This window comes from Sus scrofa, chromosome 11, assembly GCF_054392235.1.
Source record: "Sus scrofa isolate SSC_HxYL_T2T_F1_AM1 chromosome 11, Sscrofa_HxYL_maternal_Yorkshire_Landrace_v2.0, whole genome shotgun sequence".
Lineage (NCBI taxonomy): Eukaryota > Metazoa > Chordata > Mammalia > Artiodactyla > Suidae > Sus > Sus scrofa.
Window position 1 is genome coordinate 5,751,219 of NC_139393.1, and position 22,232 is coordinate 5,773,450.

At 48.5% G+C, this 22,232-nt stretch overlaps 1 protein-coding gene and 1 long non-coding RNA gene across 9 annotated transcripts in view; one reads left to right on the forward strand and one right to left on the reverse strand.

Moving 5' to 3' along the window:
• Positions 1-22,232, forward strand: part of LOC110255797 (uncharacterized) — a 440,685-nt gene that overhangs the window by 229,657 nt on the left and 188,796 nt on the right. The window lies entirely within an intron of this gene.
• Positions 1-22,232, reverse strand: part of LNX2 (ligand of numb-protein X 2) — a 370,946-nt gene that overhangs the window by 150,184 nt on the left and 198,530 nt on the right. Inside the window, exon 1 of one of the 7 annotated variants that reach the window (XM_084981340.1) lies at positions 5,883-5,999. The exons of 5 other annotated variants lie outside the window; for them this stretch is intronic. The gene's annotated coding sequence lies outside the window, so the exon portion shown is untranslated. Of the gene's footprint in view, positions 1-5,749; positions 6,000-22,232 lie in introns of those variants that run through there. One more of the 7 variants, XM_084981347.1, reaches the window with a different exon arrangement.

Consider the following 22,232-nt stretch of genomic DNA (forward strand, 5'->3'; position numbering starts at 1 on the left):
AAAAAGACCATATTTAAGAAAAACTCTGTGGGGCATAACGCAGAGATATTTTCCAAGCCATTCTCTATATCCCAATAAAAGTACAAATTAAAAAAGCAAAAACAAACAAAAAAAGAAAAAGTCTGGCATCCCAACCCTCAGGACCCCTAGAGAATTGGCAGACGTGGCAACCTCCTGATTTTTTTTTTTTTTTTTTTTTCCATTTCCTGGGCCGCTCCCGTGGCATATGGAGGTTCCCAGGCTAGGGGTCTAATCGGAGCTGTAGCTGCCAGCCTACGCCAGAGCCACAGCAACGCAGGATCCGAGCCACATCTGTAAACCACACCACAGCTCACGGCAACGCCGGATCCTTAACCCACTGAGCAAGGCCAGGGATCGAACCTGCAACCCCATGGTTCCTAGTTGGATTCGTTAACCACTGAGCCACGACGAGAACTCCAACCTCCTGATTTTTTTAAAAGGCAGATCCCTATCCTTTGAAAGGCAAATGCCCATCAACCTCTAATTATTACAACCCTCAACCTCCAATTATTAGGACACCTGGTTATCTATATGGGAAAATAATGGATCCCTCTATCTCCTATGATATATACTATATACCATACTAATCTATAGTCCAGATGGATTACAAGTTTAAATGGAAAAAGCAACCTTTTACAACCTTTAGAAGAAAATGTAATCTACACATAGAGAAATATTTCTACTTTTTAAAAATAAAGGACCAAACTGAGTATTTGAATTCATAATTTTAAACCACATAACAAAAGACACCACAAACCAAGTTAAAACAGTTAAAAGACAAACCACTGGGTCTGCCTCTGGGGAGATGGAGAAGCAACTGGGTTTTTCTCTATTCCTCTCGCTAAATATAAGTAGAAACTCTAGACAGCATACATAAAACAAGCATAACAAGTCTCTGAAAGGTGAAGAAGGCAGACCGGCTAAGGACTTTGGAACTCCACCGTAATGAGCTCCTGGGTATGCCTTTTGCCTCATGTATCCCGAACTTGGAGCTGAAGAAGCCAGTTATAAATAAACACCAACAGTGCTGACTCAAAAAACTACCCTCAGTGAGACCTTGCTGGACAGCACAGGGAACTCCACCTAGTCACTGGTGATGGAACATGATGGCGGATAATGTGAGACAAAGAATGTCTGTGTGTATGGCTGGGTCACTCTGCTGTACAGCAAAAACTGACACAACACTGTAAATCCACCATAATTAAAAAAATGAAAAACAAAAAAAAGCTCCACCCCAACCCACAAAAGCCTACTCTCCAGCCAGAAGACAAGGAAAACGGCAGCCCAAGAAGACAGAAGCTGTCTATCTTAAGACATAAACTGTTCCATTGTTTCAAATGCTACAGAGAACTAGGAGGGTACCCTCTCCCAGGCCAGCAGAGGCTGAGTGGAGACCCTCCACACCAGCCCCGGCCCCAGAACCCAGTCCAGCAACTACAGGAAGCAAGGCTAACTCCCGGCCCAGGTCTGACAACCCGCCAGCTAAAGGACTCCCTCTGAGGCAGGTCCCAGGGAAGGAGGGCTCACCCAGCATACGTCCCATTTACCACTTCTGACCCGGGAAAGTAGGGGGTTGGGGGGAGACCCTGAGGGGCTCCTGGATCGAATTAGGGGATTGACTGGGGAGGATCCCAACCTGGGCTGACACCAGAGCCTCCTCTGTGTACTCCTAACGGGGAAGAAAAGGCTGAGGTCTTTTTAAAAGCCCAAGAGGTGGGCATCTATCCGGACAAAACTCTACTTAAAAGAGACACATGCACCCGCATGTTCATTGCAGCACTATTCACAATAGCCAGGACATGGAAACAACCCTAATGTCCATCGACAGATGATTGGATTCGGAAGAGGTGGTATATATACACAATGGAATACTACTCAGCCATAAAAAAGAATGACATAATGCCATTTGCAGCAACATGGATGGAACTAGAGAATCACATACTGAGTGAAATGAGTCAGAAAGACAAAGACAAATACCATATGATATCACTTATAACTGGAATCTAATATCCAGCACAAAGGAACATCTCCTCAGAAAAGAAAATCATGGACTTGGAGAAGAGACTTGTGGCTGCCTGATGGGAGGGGGAGGGAGTGGGAGGGATCGGGAGCTTGGGCTTATCAGACACAATTTAGAATAGATTTACAAGGAGATCCTGCTGAGTAGCATTGAGAACTTTGTCTAGATACTCATGTTGCGACAGAACAAAGGGTGGGGGAAAAAATGTAATTGTAATGTATACATGTAAGGATAACTTGATCCCCTTGCTGTACAGTGGGAAAAGAAAAAAAAAAGAAAAAAGAAAAAAAGAAAAAAAAAAAAAAGCCCAAGAGGAAGCAGACAGAATAGAAACAAGGCAGGTCAGGCCATTTGCAGGCAGGAATTAAGGAGTCCCAGGGAACAAACCCACCTGGGACCACAGGGACAATGCAGAGGGGGTGACAGAGGCTGACCCTTTATGAAAATGTGGCCCTCATGGGAACCCAGGCAGCAAGAAACAACTGGAACAAGATAAAGTCGACCAGGAGCCAAGGGGACCCCTCAGCACTCCTAGGGCGCCTCAGGGAATGCCTCAGTCTACACACCAACCCGGGGTCACTGGAAGGGTCTGCGATCCTGAGGTCCTGACTCAGTTCCCAAAGTGCCCCGGATATTAGGTGCAGACGCCAGAAACCGGAACTAGAACCAGATACCCCAGCCTGCTCGAGGCTGCCTGCTGGGTGTTTAACAAGGAGACAGAGGAAGAAGCCAGGGGAAAGGCCCCGAGGCAAGCCATCCTGCTGGCCGTGGCCTTCCAGGGTCATCCAGTCAGCACAGGACTCTGGACTGACCGCCCACGGAAACTCTCAGCGCCAGTGAGTGACCTCAGCCCCCACCAAGGGAGAGCAGGGCACTAGGGCCCAATCAGTGCGTCACATGGGAACAAGAGGGACCCTGGAAAAGAAAATGTTCTCGCCACCCACAGAGGGGGACAGAAATGGCAGATCCCGGCCACCAGCCTCCAAGGCAGATGGTCCACACAGATGAAGGGTGGGGCCAGGAGGCTCCTGAGCTGGCCTCCAGTGACCCCCAAGCAACCCTGGCTGACATTGGACTTGGGGGGAAAGCCTGGTGAATTCCTAGAAAACACCGGTACCACTTATTCAGTTCTGAACACCCGATCGGGCAAAGTCAGTCACAAGAGCCGTAAAATTCTGGGGGTGTCAGGGAAGGCCCATGAGTGGGCGTCCACAGAGCCATCAGAAGGCTGAGTGGGCCACGCCACGCTCACCAGCCCCTCCTATTCGACCCTGAAGGTCCTAGACTCCCGTTAGGAAGACCTAACGTGAGTTGGGAAGATTTACATAAATTGGAAGATTTACATGAACTGGGGTGACTACCCGCCTAATGGAAGACAAACTGGAGACCGGTGTCCCCGGAGACCAAGGGCACAGGTGACAACGCTAATAGCTGAGGCCAAACCTCCCCGGAGTAAATCCTGAGCTCTGGGCCCTGGGGCGGCTGGGATGAGCTGCAGGAGCTGCTCCTGTGCTCTTCCATCTAAATCCCAGACAGACATGGCCCAATAGAAAACAGTACCCCTCGGTCAGGAGGCCTTGTTGGGCCCTGTCCCTGTGGTTCAGGGCCTAGCTGACCGGGGCCTTCCTGGACCAGCCAATCAGCCTGTGACACCCCCCTCTCCCCGTGAGGAAACCCAGTGGGGAATGTCGAACGATACAGACCTCAGGGCAGTGATGAAGCCGCTGAGGAGACACATCCAGTGGGCCCTCATCCCTGCGCCCTGCTGGCCACTCCACCGTCCACCAGGACCCAATATTCTGTATTAGATTAGAAGATGTCTTCTGCACTCCAGAGTCTGTAACTCCAAGAGTGACTCTGTAACTCCAGAGTCACAAGAAATTTTTGCTTTTGAGTGGCAGGACCCAAACACACAACAGAAACAATAACACTCTGGACTGTCCTGCCCCAAGCGTTCAAAACCCCCCACCATCTTTGGGGAGACTCAGCGAATGGCCTAAAAGATCTGCATCCAGGAGGTAGACGACATTCTGATGGCAGCCCTACCAAGGGGCCTCTGAGAAAATACTGGAACCAGCCTGAGCCACGTAGCCGCTAACGGTTATAAAGCGTCCAAGAGAAAGGCTCAATGTCACAGCCTCGGGTGACCTACCCAGGCTTCCTTCTCCCAGGTCGGAGAAGCCCAGTCCAGGAAAAGGAAGAAACATTTGCAGCCTCACCCCATCTAAAACCAGAAGCAGCTCAGGGTTTCCCGCAGGTGGCTGGGTTTTGCTGCGTCTGGATCCTTAACCAGAGTCTGATAACTGGGCCTCTGCATGAAAAGCTGAAAGGAAAGGTGATCCTGTTGAATGGAATCTAGAATGCGAAGGGGACCTTCAAGAATAAAAAGCAGATGCTTTTGCTTTTTAGCACAAAGAGATCTGGGAGGCCATGAGGGACTACTTAATAAACATGGGCAATGCTTTCCCAGGCTGCAGCCTGTACGCCATTAGAGGCTCGTCAGAGGACTCGTGACGGGAGAGAAGCCCTACCTGATCAGCCGAGGTCGAGGTAACTCTTGGCATGAAAAGCATAACTGGTTGGATAAGCCGTGCCCCAAGTGCACAGTGAACAACCCCAACACCTGAACCCCCACCCCCACCCCAGAGGCCTCCAGACAAGGCCCATTCAGACCAGAGGGACACATCCTGGAGAAGACTGGCCAACTGATTTCACCATCATGCAGAGGCAAGCTGGCAATGTCAGGGGCTGGCCTTTCTGGGTGCATGGAAGCAGTCCATGCTAAGACTGAGACAGCAGCTGAAGTAGCCAAGGCTTTACTAAAACAGATAAAACCTCCAGGTTTGGGCTCCCGAGAGCCCTGCAAAGTGATAATGGCCCAGCATATGTGTCTCCAAGGACGAGGGAGATAACAAGTGCCCTAGGCATAAAATGGACCTTGCCCTCAGCCCAGACACCCAATCATCAGCGAAAGCAGAGAGATCCAATTGACCGTGAAACTCCCTTAGCCAAGTTACACCTGGAAACTCCCATGGCTCCGCAGGCACTGAGCCCCCAGTGATAAGTTCAAGTTAGGCACACCTGAACTCCATGCCCTAAGCTGCAGAGAAGGGACACCTGGGTCCCCTTGAAATGGAACAACTCAAGTCTGCCCTCCAGGTGAGAAACCATGAAAGCTCTCACCAGGTGTGGCAGGCACCTCCACCCCCCCCATCACCACCACCTGACCCTCCACCCCTTCCAGCCGGGAGCCTCCATGTATCCCAAACCTGGAAAACCAACAGCCACAAGACCACCTTGGTGGAACAGACCCCACTCCCTGACCCTAAACTCCTGCTGCCCTGAAGTCGCAGGAGCCACTCCCTGGGGACACTGAATTCAAATGAAGAGGCCCTGAACCCCAACCTCGTCAAAGACGACCTGGGGCAATGGCCCCTTGACCACTGGTGGGAATGGCTCTCTGACCTGGAGCTTCTCCTCCAAAATACAACCAAAGGGCAACCAGGGACCCTCAGGCCGGGTGTTTTAGGAAAACGTGACCATGAGCAGAACTCTCTGGCTGATATCTGGGCCGCGGATCCTCAATTGCCTGGGGTCTTGGGTTTCCAAGGGGTTAGACAAACTGAGCGGAGCTTGGGGGCCTCACACACACCTAAGCGGGGGGGGGGGGGGGCTGTGTGTGCAGCTCGGCTCCTCCACCAGCCTCACCTCGAGGCCCGCAGCCCAGCAGGAGGCAGTCACAGAGGCTGGCACGCCCTCAGGGTCCCTCAAGAACGAGCAGCGGGACAAAGGCAGCGGAGAGACGGGAAATAAAAGTAGAATCTGAGAAATAAAGTCCAACCTGTTTGCGTCTTGTCCTCTGTGCCGAGTCTAGTCTCATTGGCTCGCGGGCACCCAAGGCAGAGCTCACGCACCGGGCCCTTCAGACCGCGGTCCAGGAGCCGAAAAGCCCCACCCACCGTGCAGAAGCCCCGCCCACACGCTCCTCCCCCGAGGGCGGCGGGCCGTGTGCAGAGAGGCTGCACCTGGCTCTGGATCCGCGTGAGCAGCTCCTGTGCGCCTGCGCTGAGTGCGTGAGCACCCCACCCCCTCCCCACTGAGGGATCCCTATAAACCAGCCCCACCCAGCCAGTAGGCTAGAGCGTCCCTAACCAGCCTCTCCTTAGAGAATAACGTCTTTCTTGGCTGCTGAACTGAATGGGACATGCTATTGGCTCCAGGCAGAAGGGCCTTTGTTGGGCTCCTTCGAGGGTGGTAACACTTGGACTTCTGTTCCCACCGCGCAGCAGTGAGGAAGCACCTTCTTTCCACTGCTGGGGTGGTATGAGATGAAGCCAGATAATACATGAGATGCAAATAAGTCCCCGAAGCTTGTAATAAAATACTACAAATGTCCAGGTTGCAATAATAAATTGCTCATCCCACCAAGAACCAGGAGGATCTTAAACCAAATAAGAAAGACAATCGATAGATGCCAACATCAAATAACATAGGTATTAGAATTATCTTATGAAGATTCAAAGCAACCACATAAGAAAGCCAGGCAATTACAAGCACTCTTGAAGTTGAAACTGAGCAGGGCCCAGTGGGGCTCCTGGGCACAAGCCTTTCTGTGTTCCCCATTTCTTGCTTTTAGGGAGGACTTTTTCAGTGAAAAGGACAGCACACATTCTTTATTTTATCACATATGCTTTTTTATTTTCTGTAAATGAATAATACCTTAAGTAAATCATCATTTCCATAATTGTCTCTTTTCAAGGATTTCCTGTTTTATTTTCATTGTAATGATCTTAGAACTTTCAATATAAAGATTTATATTTTTCCTTGAATAATGATGTATAAGTTTCCTTGGGAATAAGTAGGTACAAGCTGGAGTTAGCATCATGGCCCAGCGGAAACGAATCCGACTAGGAAACATGAGGTTGCGGGTTTGATTCCAGGCTTCACTCAGTGGGTTGGTGATCTGGTGTTGCCGTGGGCTGTGGCGTAGGTTGCAGATGTGGCTAGGATCCTGTGTTGCTGTGGCTGTGGTGTAGGATGGCAGCTGTAGCTCCGATTCAACCGGTAGCCTGGAAACCTCCATATGCCCTGGGTGTGGCCCTAAAAAACAAAACAAAGCAATATAAGCACCATTCTCAGGCTAAACTTGTACATATCTACATAAGACTAAGTTTGCCAACTTACAATTTTATTGCAAACTTGTATAAAAATGCAAGTATTCAAACTATTGATTTTTTTTGCTTACAATATTAATTAGTTTGTATTTTCCACCTGAAAACACAGAAAATCAGGAGGAAAGATTTTAGTGGCCATGTGTTCCTTTTTTGTCTTGAATTTTATTTTTTCGTTTCTCTTATGGTTTATTACAGGATATTGACTATATTTCCCTGGTTATACAGTAGAACCATCCTATAGATGATAGTTTGCATCTGCTAACCCCAAACTCCCAATCCATCCTTCCTCTCAACCCCCTCCTCCTTGGCAACCACAGGTCTGATCTATACATCTGAGAATCTGTGCAGATCAACTGAGCTAAGCTGGAGCTGAGTTTCCAAGGGTCCCCTTCCAGGACGGTTCAGGGGCAGGGTGGTTGCTGGGGAAGCCTGGGTGTGACTTGAAAGGGAAAACCGAAGCCTCGCCGTCCAAGCGCAAGATGCGGGCAGAGTACAGGGCGGCCGCAGCACCTGCCCATGGTTGCAGATGGGCAGCGTCCTCCTGGGGCAGGGCGGTGGCTGCGTCCACAGCTCCCTGGCTCCTCTAACGTCCTGGCCAGGCCCCGGGCAGCTCCTAAGGAGCCAGCAACTTCTTCTGCAGGTCACCAGCCATCCAGGGGAGAGTCAGACACGGGTTCCAGGCTGTCTTGGTGGGATCTGGTGGTTCTTGCAGGTCTGGCTTGTCTTGCCCTGTCCTGTTTCAGTTCAAGGCCTTTTCCTGACTGTTGTTTGCTGACCTACAGCAAGGAGAGACGCCCTAGACAACGGGTTAGACAACGGACACAAGCTTCCTGTGGACACTTCACCAGCTCCCACAAGCAGAAAAAGTCCAATGTGGACAAAAGTCCTTTATTCCACATCACTTGTCATGGCTCTGCTTCCCCTGCTGCACCCTGAGCAATACAGCTGGGCTGCTGCAATGACCCTGTCTGACTGAAAAGGGGAAAAAGCCTTTTCATGACTTTGGAAAAGAAAAATCCAAGAGATTCGCTTATTTTAAAAATTTACAGGAAGTTCTTATTGTTGCTCAGCGGTAACAAACCAGTGTCCCCAAGGACGTGAGTTCGATCCCTGGCCTCGCTCAGTGGCTTAAAGATCTGGCATCAGCATGACCTGCTGTGTAGATTTCAGACCCAGCTCAGATCCAGCATTGCTGTGGCCGTGGTGTAAGCCAGCAGCTACAGCTCTGATTTAACCCCTAGCCTGGGAACTTCCATTTGCAGTGGGTGTGGCCCTAAAAAAAAAAAAAAAAAAAAAGACAAAAGAAATTTTTGCAGAGCTCTCCGCAAAGAAGTGGATGTTCCTTATCTTTGAGATTTTCTCCCAGAGTAACTCTTGAGGACTTCGAACTGCAATCTAAGACATTATTTCTTGATAAACATAGCTACTCCATTTCCTTTAAATACTTTGCAAAAAATTCTAGACTTTTAAGAAAATAAGTCAACCCACCAAGTATAACATTCACCGCAAATTATTTTTCTTTAGCTAAATCCTCCCCCACCCCCACCCCCCGGTCCTTACAAAGCCACTTGAGAAATCCCATTTGACAAGGGATATTATTACAGTTTGTAATGCCCAATATCAGGGCAAGACTTTTTTTTTTGGCTCTTTTGTAAAGCCAATTTGAGTTATTTACAATGAACTTAAAAACCATGAACTTTAATGAAAAAGCTTGACAGGTTTGATGTATGATAGACTCAAGTTTCAAAAAAAAACCCAGGGAAAAAAAAAATGTTTTTTTGTCTTTCTGGCCATGGCATAAAAACATGGGTCCAGCCAGCCATTCGGAGCCGCTTCTCAGAGAGCAGTGAAATAGAGTTGCTTATAAAAATTTCTACAGAAAACTCGTTCACAAAAGAGATGTAAATGTTTTTGCATCAATGGAATAATGTAGCAGGAGGGGGCTGCGTTTCTCCCAACAAACAGAATCGGGTTTTGTGTGTTTGTCTGCGAGTGGTACTTGGTGGAGTCTGTCCCTGGAGCTGCTCCTAATTATTTTCCAGGAGAACCATAAAGTGGATAAGGTGCAGGGCAGCCCGCAGAAGAGTCTAGATTCTGGGGCTGATGGCCTGAAGGAGAGGGTGTTTCCCACACACTCTTCCAGGCTTTCCCTGGCATTGCCCCCCCTCCCCGCCCTGTTTTGTTCACGTCTTCGCAGTTGTTGTAAGCAGTTGCTCCAACGTAATCTTCAGCCAGTGTTTACTTTGACCGCAGACGGTTGATGGGGAAGGAGCTCCTTTTTCAAAGGAAATCCCTCCACTTTTCCTGTGCCTAAAGGCCAGAGAGAATAATTGTCGTGGCACCCGGCCCCGTGTGTTTAGAGCTTTGAAATGATCACAAAATTACTTTTCCCCTTTCATTTATTTTCCTCTTAAATCCTGTTTTACAGTAATCATTCAAATGACTTCACTACATGGTCAGCCAAATAATGGCTTTTGGAGGCTGGCTATTTTAAAGACCGAGGGACTAAATAGCCACTTCTCAGTACAAACCTTTTAAAAAGTGTTTGTTTAAGGAACAAGAAAGGTCTAGAATATGAATGAAAACGTGTCAAAAATACAATCGCACTTTCTCTAAAACCCTTTTAGGCCAGAAAAATGTAGATTTCACTCCTTCTTTGTAACTTTCTTGAAGATTATAAATGTCCCTTTGCATGAAATGAGAAACGAACAGGGCAAGATAGAAAGAGAAACATCTTTTAAAAGTATTCGTTTTAAGGACAGACTGTTTAATTTTAAATCATTAGTATAAAAATAAGAAAATAAAAGGGCGTACTGATTAATGTTAAATCGTTAAAGACTTACTGATTAATATGAAGTCGTTGACCTTACAACATAAATACCAAATCAGTTACTTAGCTGGGAGAGAGTCTGCACCCTGCCTTCTCTCCCTTTCTTTGACTCTATTAACTTCATTCTTTGGGATGGTGTCATTCTTTCTTTGGCTGAGTTTAACATGCAAAGTACAGAAAGAATAAAACCTGGCTTACTCTAAATTGGGTTTGACTCTTCCTTCAGTTTGCTAATTCCTGTTCAATAATCCCTCCCTCCTTCAATATTATTCAACCATTAAAAAAAAAAAAAAAAAAAAAGGATGAAGAGCTCCCACTGTGGCTCAGTGGTTAACGAACCCAACTAGTAATCATGAGGACGTGGGTTCGATCCCTGGCCTCGCACCGTGGGTTAAGGATCCAGCGTTGCCGTGAGCTGTGGTGTAGGTCGCAGAGGTGGCTCAGATCTGGCCTTGCTGTGGCTGTGGTGTAGACCGGAGGCTATAGCTCTGATTAGACCCCTGGCCTGGGAACCTCCATATGCCGAGGGCGCAGCCCTAAAAAACAAACAAACAAAAGCAGACAAAAATAAGAAACTGTGAAAAATAACCTTTGCACTTTTGCAGCAACACGGATGGACCTCAAGATGATCATACTAAGTGAAGTAAGTCAGAGAAAGACAAATATCACTTCCCTTATATGTGGTGTCTCATAAAGAGGATGCCAAAGAACCCATTCATAAAACAGAAACGAACACACAGAACTGAAGACCCGTCTCGGTTACCACAGGTGACATGGTCGTGGGGAGAGAGGAAGAGGGAGGGCGGACTAAGACATTCACTCTCCCGTGTAGAACAGAGGAGTAACGAGAACCTGCTGGAGAGCACAGGAACATCTACTCAATAGTTTGTAATAACCTATGTGGGAAAAAAGAATGGAGATATTTATAAGTATAATTGACTCACTTGGCTGTACACCTGAAATTAATACAACCTTCTAAGTTAACTATACTCCAAGAAAATTAAATTTAAAAAAATAATCCCTCCCTCCTCAAACAATGACAAAAATATCAAACAACAATTGGGATGCTGGGTGAGAAGGCACTTCCTGCGGGGCCTGGAAGGAAATGGACTCAGGCAGCCCTTTCTTGGCACCTAAGGCACATGGAGGTCCCCAGGCTAGGGGTCGAATCAGAGCTGTAACCGCCAGCCTACACCACAGCCACAGCCACGCCAGATCTGAGCTGCATCTGTGACCTACACCACTGCTCATGGCAATGTGAGATCCTTAACCCACTGAGCAAGGCCAGGGATCGAACCCACAACCTCATGGTCCCTGGTCAGATTCATTTCTGCTGAGCCATGACGTGGAGTCCTCAGGCAGCCCTTTAATTGCTGAATTGACTCACAAGCGTGATGGTGTCCCAGAGGCAGGTGGAGCTGCATGTACTCACCTACACTCAGGAGGAATTTAAATAATGGATGAACTGTGTCATTTAAAAACTGTATCAAAGTTTGGGGGGGGCGATACTGCTTGGTTTGGAAAACGGCCAGATGCAGGAAGAATATGCTAGAATCAGAAAATCACCATCTGGCCGTAACAGTTTCAGGTAAGAATCATCAATGGCTACTCAAATTCACGCACAAAAGCAACGTGAGATAAAAGATGGTCGCATGGTTTCAACATATCCCCCCCTCCAATGCCTATTCATTACAAAGGGGAATGAGTCAATTCCAGTGGAGAAGGCTGGCCTCACTGAAATCAGCTCTCTTGCCTCTTTCCTGCTTGCCCATTTCTGTTCCCCTCTATTCCTGAAAGAACCTAATTGACCTGTGGATTCTTTGCCTAGATAAAAAGAAGAAAGAATGAAGAATTAGGTAGTTAAAGAACACCCAGCTCTCAACCCCCAATTCCCCCCACCCTCCATCATCAATCTTGCGGGCAGATCACACAGGCAAGACAACATCTGAGGAGAGAATCAGCCAGGCTGCAAGCAATGAAGGTGAAGAAGGACCAGAACCCAACCTCCTGCCTGGAAGATTCACTAAGGTTCCTCCCCCTCCCCTTCCCTGTAACAGCGGTCATGGTTGGGAGTTCCCATCATGGCTCAGTGGCTAACCTACTTGACCAGCATCCATGAGGACTAGGGTTCAATCCCTGGCCTGGCTCAGTGGGTTAAGGATCTGGCGTTGCCGTGTGCTGTGGTGTAGGTCCCAGACACAGCTCAGATCTGGTGTTGCTGTGGCTGTGGTGTAGGCTGGTGGCTACAGCTCTGCTTCGACCCCTAGCCTGGGAACCTCCATGTGCTGAGAGTGCGGCCCTAAAAAGACACACGATAAAAAAATTAATAATAAATACAGATTGTCCTGGTTGGAGTTCCCACTGTGGTACAGTGGGGTAAGGATCTGACATTGCCAGCTGTGGTATAGGTCACAGCTATGGCTAGGATTCAGGCCCCAGCCTAGGAACTTCCATGCGCCGAGGGTACAACCGAAAAAGAAAAACAAGACAAAACAAAACACTGTCATGGCTGAGCAGCATTTCTGGAGTTGGTCTTGGGACGTGAGTCTGCCTTCTCTCCAGATTACCAGGCTTTCTGATTACAGCACCTTTCTTTCTGTTGACACGCACCTCTTTTTTTTTTTTTTATCACTCAATGAATTTATTACATGTATAGTTGGGATCCCCACCTCTTGATTATCGGCTTTCGAATGGTGAGCAGCTGAACCTGAGTTTGGTGACATCACCACCGGAACCGAAGGTCAGGGTAAACATGACCCATCAGGGAACAAAGCAACACGTGCCTCCAAGCAGACACCTGGGTCTGATCATGGAGAAACACAAAAACATCTGAACTGGGGCACGCTCTACAGAAGCGTTGGCCTGCACGCTTCAAAAGTGTCACAGAAGACAAAGATCGGCTGCTTTCTGATTAGAGATGACGAAACAGATGTGACAACTAAATGCAAGTCGCTGCAGAAATTGTCATCTGCCTGCTGTAGAGGGAAACAAAGCTGGAGACTTTCAGAGACCGGCCTACACAATCCGTGTACGACGTGGCCCGGTCTGTGGCATTCAGACAGAGGGCTACAGATCCAGAAGGGCAGGACAAAAATGGCTTTCGCAGGAGGCAATTTTGTGTAGTGAACACCTATGGATTTTCTAGAACAAAAGTCATGGACCGCTGAGTCCTGTGTTGTCTGCAATACACAGGCTAAGCAGGGGTGTAGAAAGAAAAGACGCTCACGGGGGGGACATCAGAGGTGGTTCCCCTTCACCCCCCCGCCCCAGCCCATGGATGCTCTGCCAGTCCATCCTGGAGGCAGGAAGGTCCCCACACCATGTGCAGGTCGACATTCTCCTGTAAATAAGAGATAGCCTTTTTTGGTTTTGTTTGGTTTTCTACTCCATCAAACTCTTTCATAGGGTGCAATTTAAAGGAAATAAATGTACCTTGCTAATTCTGATTTTTTGGTAAGACAATTGATATACAAAATGTTTTATGGCACTAAAAATATGAGGTTTGTGTAAACTGTTTTTCATTTTCAGATAATCCCAAGACTTTTTTTTTTTTCTTTCAGGGCTGCACCTGTGGCATACGGAAGTTCCCAGGGTAGGGGTAGAATCGGAGCTGTAGCCACTGGCCTACACCACAGTCAGAGCAATGGGGGATCTGAGCTGCATCTGTGACCTACACCACAGCTCATGGCAATGTGAGATCCTTAACCCACTGAGTGAGGCCAGGGATCGAACCCACATCCTCAAGGACACTAGTGAGGTTCATTACAGCTGAGCTATAATTGTAATGAACGCTCCCCCACCACTCGACGTTTTGAATAGCACAAAACAACTGACATTTCTTCAAATAATTATTATGAGTTTTCTAAAATGTCTGTACTTTGAAAACAGTTTCCTACCCCTTATAAAATATATTACATATCACGTCTTACAGAAGAATACTTTAAAAAAATCTTCCTGCTATTTTGGAGGGAAGATATCTAAATCCCAGCCAGACGGTTGACATGCAGCAGGGTCCCAAACATACCAGGTCAAACTATTTTCTGTGTATTACCACCCTCCCACAGGGCCAGTGTGCTAATGCAGAAAAAAGTTTGTGCTTTGGAGCTGGACAGACCTAGCTCTGAATTCCAGCTTTAGTGCTTCCTATGAGAAGCTGGACAAATGAGCTTTCTGAATCAGTTTTCTAATCTGGAAAATGACGATAATAATGCTTACTTCTCAGAGTTATCGTGAGGATTAAAAAATGCAGATAAAGGGTCTGGCAGAGAGTGTGACACAAAGTACAAAGGCGGAATTAGTTCCTTCCCTCTTTCCTCTTATAATCCATGACTGGGACAATTTACATATCAAATTAGCATGCGATAACCTTCACCTTGGCTGTTGAGTTCATGAATGATAACTACATCATGAAAACCGGATTAATTAACTTTTCTATGGCCACAGATACGGAGGTTCCCCGGCCAAGCATTGAAATGGAGCCACAGCTGTAACCTACACTGCAGCTACAGCAACACTGGATCCTTTAAAGCCACTGTCTCGAGCTGGGGAGTGAACCCACACCTCCACAGTGACCCAAGCTGCTGCAGTCAGATTCTTAACCCCCTGTACCACGGTGGGAACTCCTAAAACCTGATTAATTAAAGCAGGTCATGCATGAATAATGAAAATTATCTTTTTTTTTTTTTTTTTGTCTTTTTGTCTTTTTAGGGCCACACCTGCAGCATATGGCTAGGGGTCTAATCGGAGCTATAGCTGCCAGCCCACAGCACAGCTACAGCAAAGCCAGATCCCAGAGGCATCTGCCACCTACACCACAGCTCATGGCAACGCTGGATCCTTAACCCACTGAGCAAGGCCAGGGATCGAACCTGCCACCTCATGGTTCCTACTCAGGTTTGTTTCCGCTGTGCCATGACGGGAACTCCGAAAGTTATTTTGAACTCTGGATTATAATTAGTCCAATTCTGTGTACCTGACGCCCAATATAAAATTACACATGAATATGTGTTCAATCAGTTTTCCTTTATCCTGAAATTTCAGCATTTATGTTAAAAGCAAAAAATGTTTTTGCAAGGTTGCAAGGTCAGAAATCACAGTTCTGGGAGTTCCCGTCGTGGCGCAGTGGAACCATGAGGTTGCGGGTTCAGTCCCTGCCCTTGCTTAGTGGGTTGACGATCCGGCATTGCCGTGAGCTGTGGTGTAGGTTGCAGACGCGGCTCGGATCCCGCGTTGCTGTGGCTCTGGCGTAGGCCGGTGGCTACAGCTCCGATTCGACCCCTAGCCTGGGAACCTCCATATGCCGGGGGAGCGGCCCAAAGAAAGAGCAAAAAGACAAAAATAAAATAAAATTGGCCCACTATCCTTCATCTGCCCAACACTTGCTTGTTCTCCTAGCCAGCTGATAGAACCATTGCTTTCATCTGGTTCCACTGTAACCATGGTTCCCAAATTGTCCATTACATAATTTAAACAGAAATTCTACAATATTCTTTAAAAAAAAAAAAAAGAAAAAAAAACACAGTTCTGGAAGTAAACTGCTAACATGGACCAAATACACACAAAACCTTACAAGAAGTGAATAAGTACATGAAAAGTCATTAGCCTGGTGTAAAAACGGAATTTTATCTGTATCTCTAATGCACAGCCATGAATTCAGTAAACGAATAGGATGGGATTTATACTCAGTCACTCACTCCACAAATACTTATTGACTGTCCACCATCTGATGTCACCTGCTCTCCAGAGGATAAAGAACAGACCGCTGATTTGGGCAAGTTGGAGGTCATGGGTAACCTTGACCCAGCAGATCAGTAGAAGGGTAAAGCCAAAAGCCTGACTGCAGTAGGGTTGGGTTTTTTTGAGGGGGGGCTGCACCCTCAGCATATGAAAGTTCCCAGGCTAGGGGTCGAATTGGAGCTGCAGTTGCCAGTCTACGCTGCAGCTCATAGCAACATCAGATCCTTCACCCACTGAGCGAGGCCAGGGATTGAACCTGCATCCTCATGGGGACCAGTCGGGTTGATTTCCACTGAGTCACAACAGGAACTCCTTTTGTGTGTGTGTGTGTCTTTTTTAGGGTTCCCAGGCTAGGGGTCTAATCGGAGCTGGAGCTGCTGGCCTAAAGCCACAGCCATAGCAACGCCAGATCTGAGCCACGTCTGCGACCTACACCACAGCTCACAGCAACGCCGGATCCTCAACCCACCGAACGAGGCCAGGGATCGAACCCGCAACCTCATGGTTCCTAGTCAGATTCGTTCACCACTGCACCACGACGGGAACTCTGTCACAATGGGAGTCATTTAACGAGAAAATGGGAGGGAAAGAAGCGAGGAAGCGGGTGTGGGAAATTTGAGAACTGCTCTGCGGGAGAACCAAAATGTTGGGTTTGAGTTGGAAAAAAGCATGGAGTCAAGTAATTCTTTTTAAGGTGGAAGATATCACAGCATCTTTGTAGGCTGAAGGGAATATGGCCCAGTGGAGAAGGAGGAACTGATACTGCAAGAGAGCAAGAGGGAAGTTTAAGAGCCAACACCCCAGAGAGCAGGAGTGGCATTCTGTGCCAGTGGCGGCGTTGCCTTTGGGGGACGAGGAAAGGCAGCGGTGAGGGTCTGATGAAGACTTGGGCAAGGGAAGAGGAGCTCTTTTTTTATCTGCTTCTATTTTTTTTTTTTTTTTTTTTTTTGGTCTTTTTGCCTTTTCTAGGGCTGCTCCCTTGGCCTATGGAGGTTCCCAGGCTAGGGGTCGAATCGGAGCTGTAGCCACCGGCCTATGCCAGAGCCCCAGCTATGTGGGATCCAAGCCTCGTCTGCAACCTGCACCACAGCTCATGGCAACGCCAGATCCTTAACCCACTGAGCGAGGCCAGGGATCGAACCTGCAACCTCATGGTTCCTAGTCAGATTCGTTAACCACTGCACCACGACGGGAACTCCTGCTTCTATTTTTCAATGACGTAATGGAAACACGGAGAGAGCTCAGTGCCTGGGTTGGTGTGTGTGTGGGATCGGAGGTCTGAGACAAGAGAGGAGGCTGCATGGACCAACCCCGTGGGAGAGAAGAAATCAATCTGATGGAGACATGGAGTGAGATGACTGCCTGGCGCCATGCGTGGTCATGAATTTAAAGTGACACCTGTCCCCAGGGGTGTGCTGTTTCGAAGATTCATCCAGCTGCTCAGGTGCCCATCTAGAAAAGGCAGAAAGGTGGGGCTACCCAGAGGTGGCTTTTTTCCTCCCAATAATGCAGGCAATTATAATGGAGGAGAAGCCAAGAGTCTACACCACAGACCTAGCCCTGGAGGAGGACACACGGGGGTGACCGACAGGGAAGAACTGAAGTCGTAAGGTCCTCCTGGGGGTAAAAATGTAGGCATGGGGGTGTTAGAGTCAATGCCAGCTGGAGGGGGAGGGGTGCATGTGGGAAACGTGCCTTGGCAGGTGGTGCAGGTCTTGGTGAGGACGAGGGGAGAGCAGGGCAGGGAAGACGCCAGGGAGCTGGGAGGTTGCCATGTTGACCAGGGCATTAACTTGGGTGCTGATGCCAGAGCAGCTTCTAAAGAGAAAAACAGTGTTCTAAGGGCCGGAGTCCGCAGCAAAGATGGGGAAGGACCCAGAGATTGTGGTTGGGGACGAAGGCTGACGTCATGCAAGTCCAAGGAGCTGGGAGGCTGGAAGGAAGGTGAGGGAAAGGCACTGAAGGGTCAGAGAGAAGCAGAGACCGTCCAGAAGGAACAGAGCGGAAGCAGTGTCCCTGGGAGGAAGCCAGGTTTCTGTCACAGCAAGAAGGCGCCGTAACAGGTTATGAATCAAATTACTGTGAGATGGTTGAGCTTTTAAAAAACGGAGGAGTCTCCTCATGGATCGGTGGGTTAAAGATCCAGCATTGTCACTGCTGTGGTTCAGGTTATAGCTGTGGCGCAGGTTCGATGCCCGGCCCGGGACCTTCTGTGTGCTGTGGGTATGGGTTTTGTGGGGGGAGGGGAATTGAAAGAGTACCTATATATAACAGCGTGGAAAATACCAGAGCATTTCTGATAAACCCTAGCTATTGTTCCATAGGGTCTTAAAAATTTGTGGATGTGAGTGCACATGGCGTGTGACTGTGGGTTTGGGTGTGTTGTATGTACTAGGCACAGACCTAAAATGCATTCCTTACTGTAGCCTGGAGGAAAAAAGTTTGAAAGCCCCCAGATCAGGGGACTATGGAACCCTATGAGGGGGTTCCCATCATGGTGCAGCGGAAACAAATCTGACTAGAAACCACGAGGTTGCGAGTTTGATCCCTGGCCTCGCTCAGTGGGTTAGGGATCCGGTGTTGCTGTGAGCTATGGTGTGGGTCGCAGACACGGCTCGGATCCCACACTGCTGTGACTCTGGTGTAGGCCGGCAGCTACAGCTCCGATTAGACCCCCAGCCTGGGAACCTCCATATGCCACGGGAGTGGCCCTAGAAAAGGCAAAAAAAAAAAAAAAAAAAAAAAAATTAATTAAATAAAATAAATAAGAAAAATAACGTCTAATCTGAAAGTAATACAACCTGGGGCCCTGGTGATACAGAAGCCTCAAGAAGGCCTCAGCTTGATTCCTTGTGATTAACTACAGAGATACCCAGGAACAGCAGCAGCACAGAAGCACTAATTCATCTGAATAGATTGCTTTTAAACTCTGGTGCTAAGTTTTCGTGGACTAGCTGGGTATTTTAGTTCCACTAGTCAGAACTTGCTATAAGGCGGTCATGACCATGAATCCAATCTCCATAAATAGACGATTTTTCCAAAAAATGATACAATGGCGGACTTGGTCTGAAAGTCTTCTTTTAGCCACAGTCAGGCCCTGGTCACAGAGACGACCAACAGGACTTGCAGATGGTTCAGGGCACATCCACCCCCTCTGATGAGTTTTTTAAATCATGGCATCACCTTCCGATAAGTAAGGCAGAACGTGATGGAATTTCCCTCTCTCTCTTAAGCAGGGCTGATGCTTAAGGGTTTCCTATAGGAAATACTGCAGGAGACTGAAAGTCTGATGCTAAGACTGGCTTCTGCCAGCGCCACTGGAACCCTGTCTCTCTGTAAATGACAGCGCTAGGCTCCATGCGTTTGTATGTGTCGGGCGTTCTCACACATCACTTCCTGCGGGGCCCTTCCTACCTTTCTTGGGAAGAAAAGGACAACAAATCCTATGGTTCTCCATTGACTTTCACAGGGCTTTTCCCTTTATGAAGGTGGAAGAAGAAAATGCATTTCTTCCCCCGCCCCCCAGTTTGGGGAGGACAGATTAAAATCTCCAGGTGGCAAGGTTAAGAAGTCACTTTTCCATGGCAGGAAAATAGGGAAGCTGGGACGTGCATGCTTCCTGCTTTGGGATTACTGTCTTGGTCCCTTTAATTCTGTCTCCTTTCGGCTACGATATGAGATTTATGTGAAAGATCCCTCTGGGTTTTGATGGCCTGGGTCCAGGACACAGAACAAACTTCAGCAGCATGTTTCCGATGGACAGTCGCACCCGTAGAGGTTGGGTCTTTGCAGAGGCCCCTGTACAGATGCAGACAGAAGCAGACGGCTCCCATCTATGGTCACGCTTTGCTGTAGTATCCGAAAGCAAAACTATTCCAAGGGAGAACATTCAATAGTGAGAATTTAAAAAGACCTCCAGAGGCGTTCCCACTGTGGCTCAGTGCCAACAAATGCAGCTAGTATCCATGAGGACGTGGGTTCGATCCCTGGCCTCACTCAGTGGGTTAAGGATCCAGTGTTGCCATGAGCTGTGGTGTAGGTCGCAGACGTGGCTTGGATCCTGCGTTGCTGTGGCTGTGGCCTAGACCGGCGGCTGCAGCTCCAGTTTGACCCCTAGCCTGGGAACCTCCATATGCTGCAGGTGCAGCCCTAAAAAGACCAAAATACATAAATAAAAAGGCCTCCAGAGCCAGGATGGTACCAAGTGGGCATGCAATGATGTTGCATCCAAGCCGGCCAGGGACCAGGAAAGACGGCTGGACACATGCTGATTCTGTCCCATTTTAGCCAATTTCTTCGTTTGCGCCTCATTAGTACAAACTTCCCCCGAAGGAGCTAAGGTTCGCTAAGGCTTTTCATTCGCAGGGGAGGCAGCGTGAAGCGACAAACTGGGGGAGGCCGGCCTAGCCGTGAATTGTTCCAACTATATCTCTGCTCAATGTGTCCAGTACATTCTTGAGGCAGGTGCTCGAATTCACAGGCTCTTTAGAGAGAATTTAGCAGCCCCAGGAATATACTGGTTCAGAAGAAGAAAGGAGGGGCTGGGGGGCGGGGGCTGGGGGGACACAGAGCATCAGCTGCTAGAGGAGGAAGAACGCTAATCACAGCAACTTCGCTGCTGGGGAGAGGTGCAGCTGTCCCCCCAGTAAAAGGTAAATGAGCCTCAGACTAAAGTGGATTTTGCAGGAGAACTGCGTTGTCTGATAAATAGGGGAGCTTGAACCCCAGCACCATCCCGCTACTCCGCGGCAATGCCCCATTTGGGCGCTGACTGGGTGGTCTTAAGCCCACTGCCAGCCTGGCTACACCGGCCACACCAGTCAAGGCCCCGCAGCTGAGACCCTGGCTGACCTGCCTCAGGAGGCTTTTTCAAACTCCGATTCACTCATTTGTGTGGGATGCTTTTTTTGCTACTTTATTTATAGGATTACATAAACGAGCCATTAAAAATGTAAATCTTCAGAACAGTGGAATAATACAGATTTAAACAATACGCTCGGGGCGGTACAGTACAGAAGCCGCCCTGCACCCGCGCTATTGCCCCATCGTGACTATGGCAACGATAGGGGGTGAAGGAAGGGACAGAGCAGAGGGAAATAAAACAACCCGCATTGTGGCTGTCCTGGGCACCACCGAAAGATTAGGGTTTTTTTCTTTTTTTTTAAAGGGGTATTGGAACAATGATGAAGATGTGCCATTATGACCAACAAAGGGCGGGACACCCCTCACACAGCGGCGCCAGGACAATCAGGCACACCACAGACTCGAGGAGTTGATCCCACCTCGTGGCAAAGCATTTAACCCTTTTGTGGCTTTGTGCAGAAGCAGAGGACAAGAAAGGAAAGGGGGGATGCTGGGAGGATCACTCCCATTTCCTGATCGAGTTGCGATAGTCCGAGATCAATTTCTTTTTATTTGCCTGCTGTTCCTACACGGAAATTCTCTGGGACCCTCCCATCTGCGGGGTGCTGCCAGCACCCACGCTTTCCTCCTTCTGCAGCAGGCAGGGCACCACTGCAGGGCAGCAGGGGCCCCGTGGGGTGGCCTGGAGACCCGGGGTCCCCCAAGCTGCACCCTGAGGCCCCTCTGCAAACCACCGCCCACTGCAGAGTCCCCCACCCTGGCCTCGGCCGTGACCATCCGCTGGGCTGACACCTAAAGGGCGCCATGGTGAGTGAGACAGGGGTACCCGACAGAGCAGGGGCCCCAGGAAGAACAGACGTGGCTGCGAGACCAGGTGAGACTGCCCCATGCTTGGTGCCCAGGCAGCCCTGTCAGCAGGTGGAGGCTTTGAGCCTGAAGCTCTGTTCTAGCGCAGGACGCAGAGATGACACAAGCAGTGACCCCAGGCTAGGGGTTGAATTGGAGCAACAGCTGCAGGCCTACGCCACAGCCACAGCCACGTGGCATCTGAGCTGCATCTGCGACCTACACCACAGCTCATGGCAACACCGCCAGATCCTTAACCCACTGAATGAGGCCAGGAGCGGAATCCACATCTTCATGGATGCTAGTTGGGTTTGTTACCACTGACCCACGACGGGAACTCCTGAAACTTTTTCTTATTAAATGTATCGTGGCAGACTGGGAGTCTTTCAAGGGCAGAGACTATGATTTTTTTAATAACAAGTTAACTTTGGTTTGGTTTGGCCACACAAGTTCCTGAGCTCGGGGATTGCTTCCATCACAGCAGTGACAATGCTGGATCCTTAATCCACTGACCCACCAGGGAACTCTGAATAATTTTTTATTCTACTACAAAAGAAACTTGCTTATATAATAAGAATGTTGCATTAACCTTTGCTGCATCAACTAAATAAATGATTTACTTACTCAGAAACTTGGGGGGGGGACTAAAGAACACTCCAACTATCCTGAGGTCTGTATTTCCTTATTCAATCAGCCCCCCACGCTTTTGTACAGTTGGTTTCATCTATTTAGAATGCTCTTC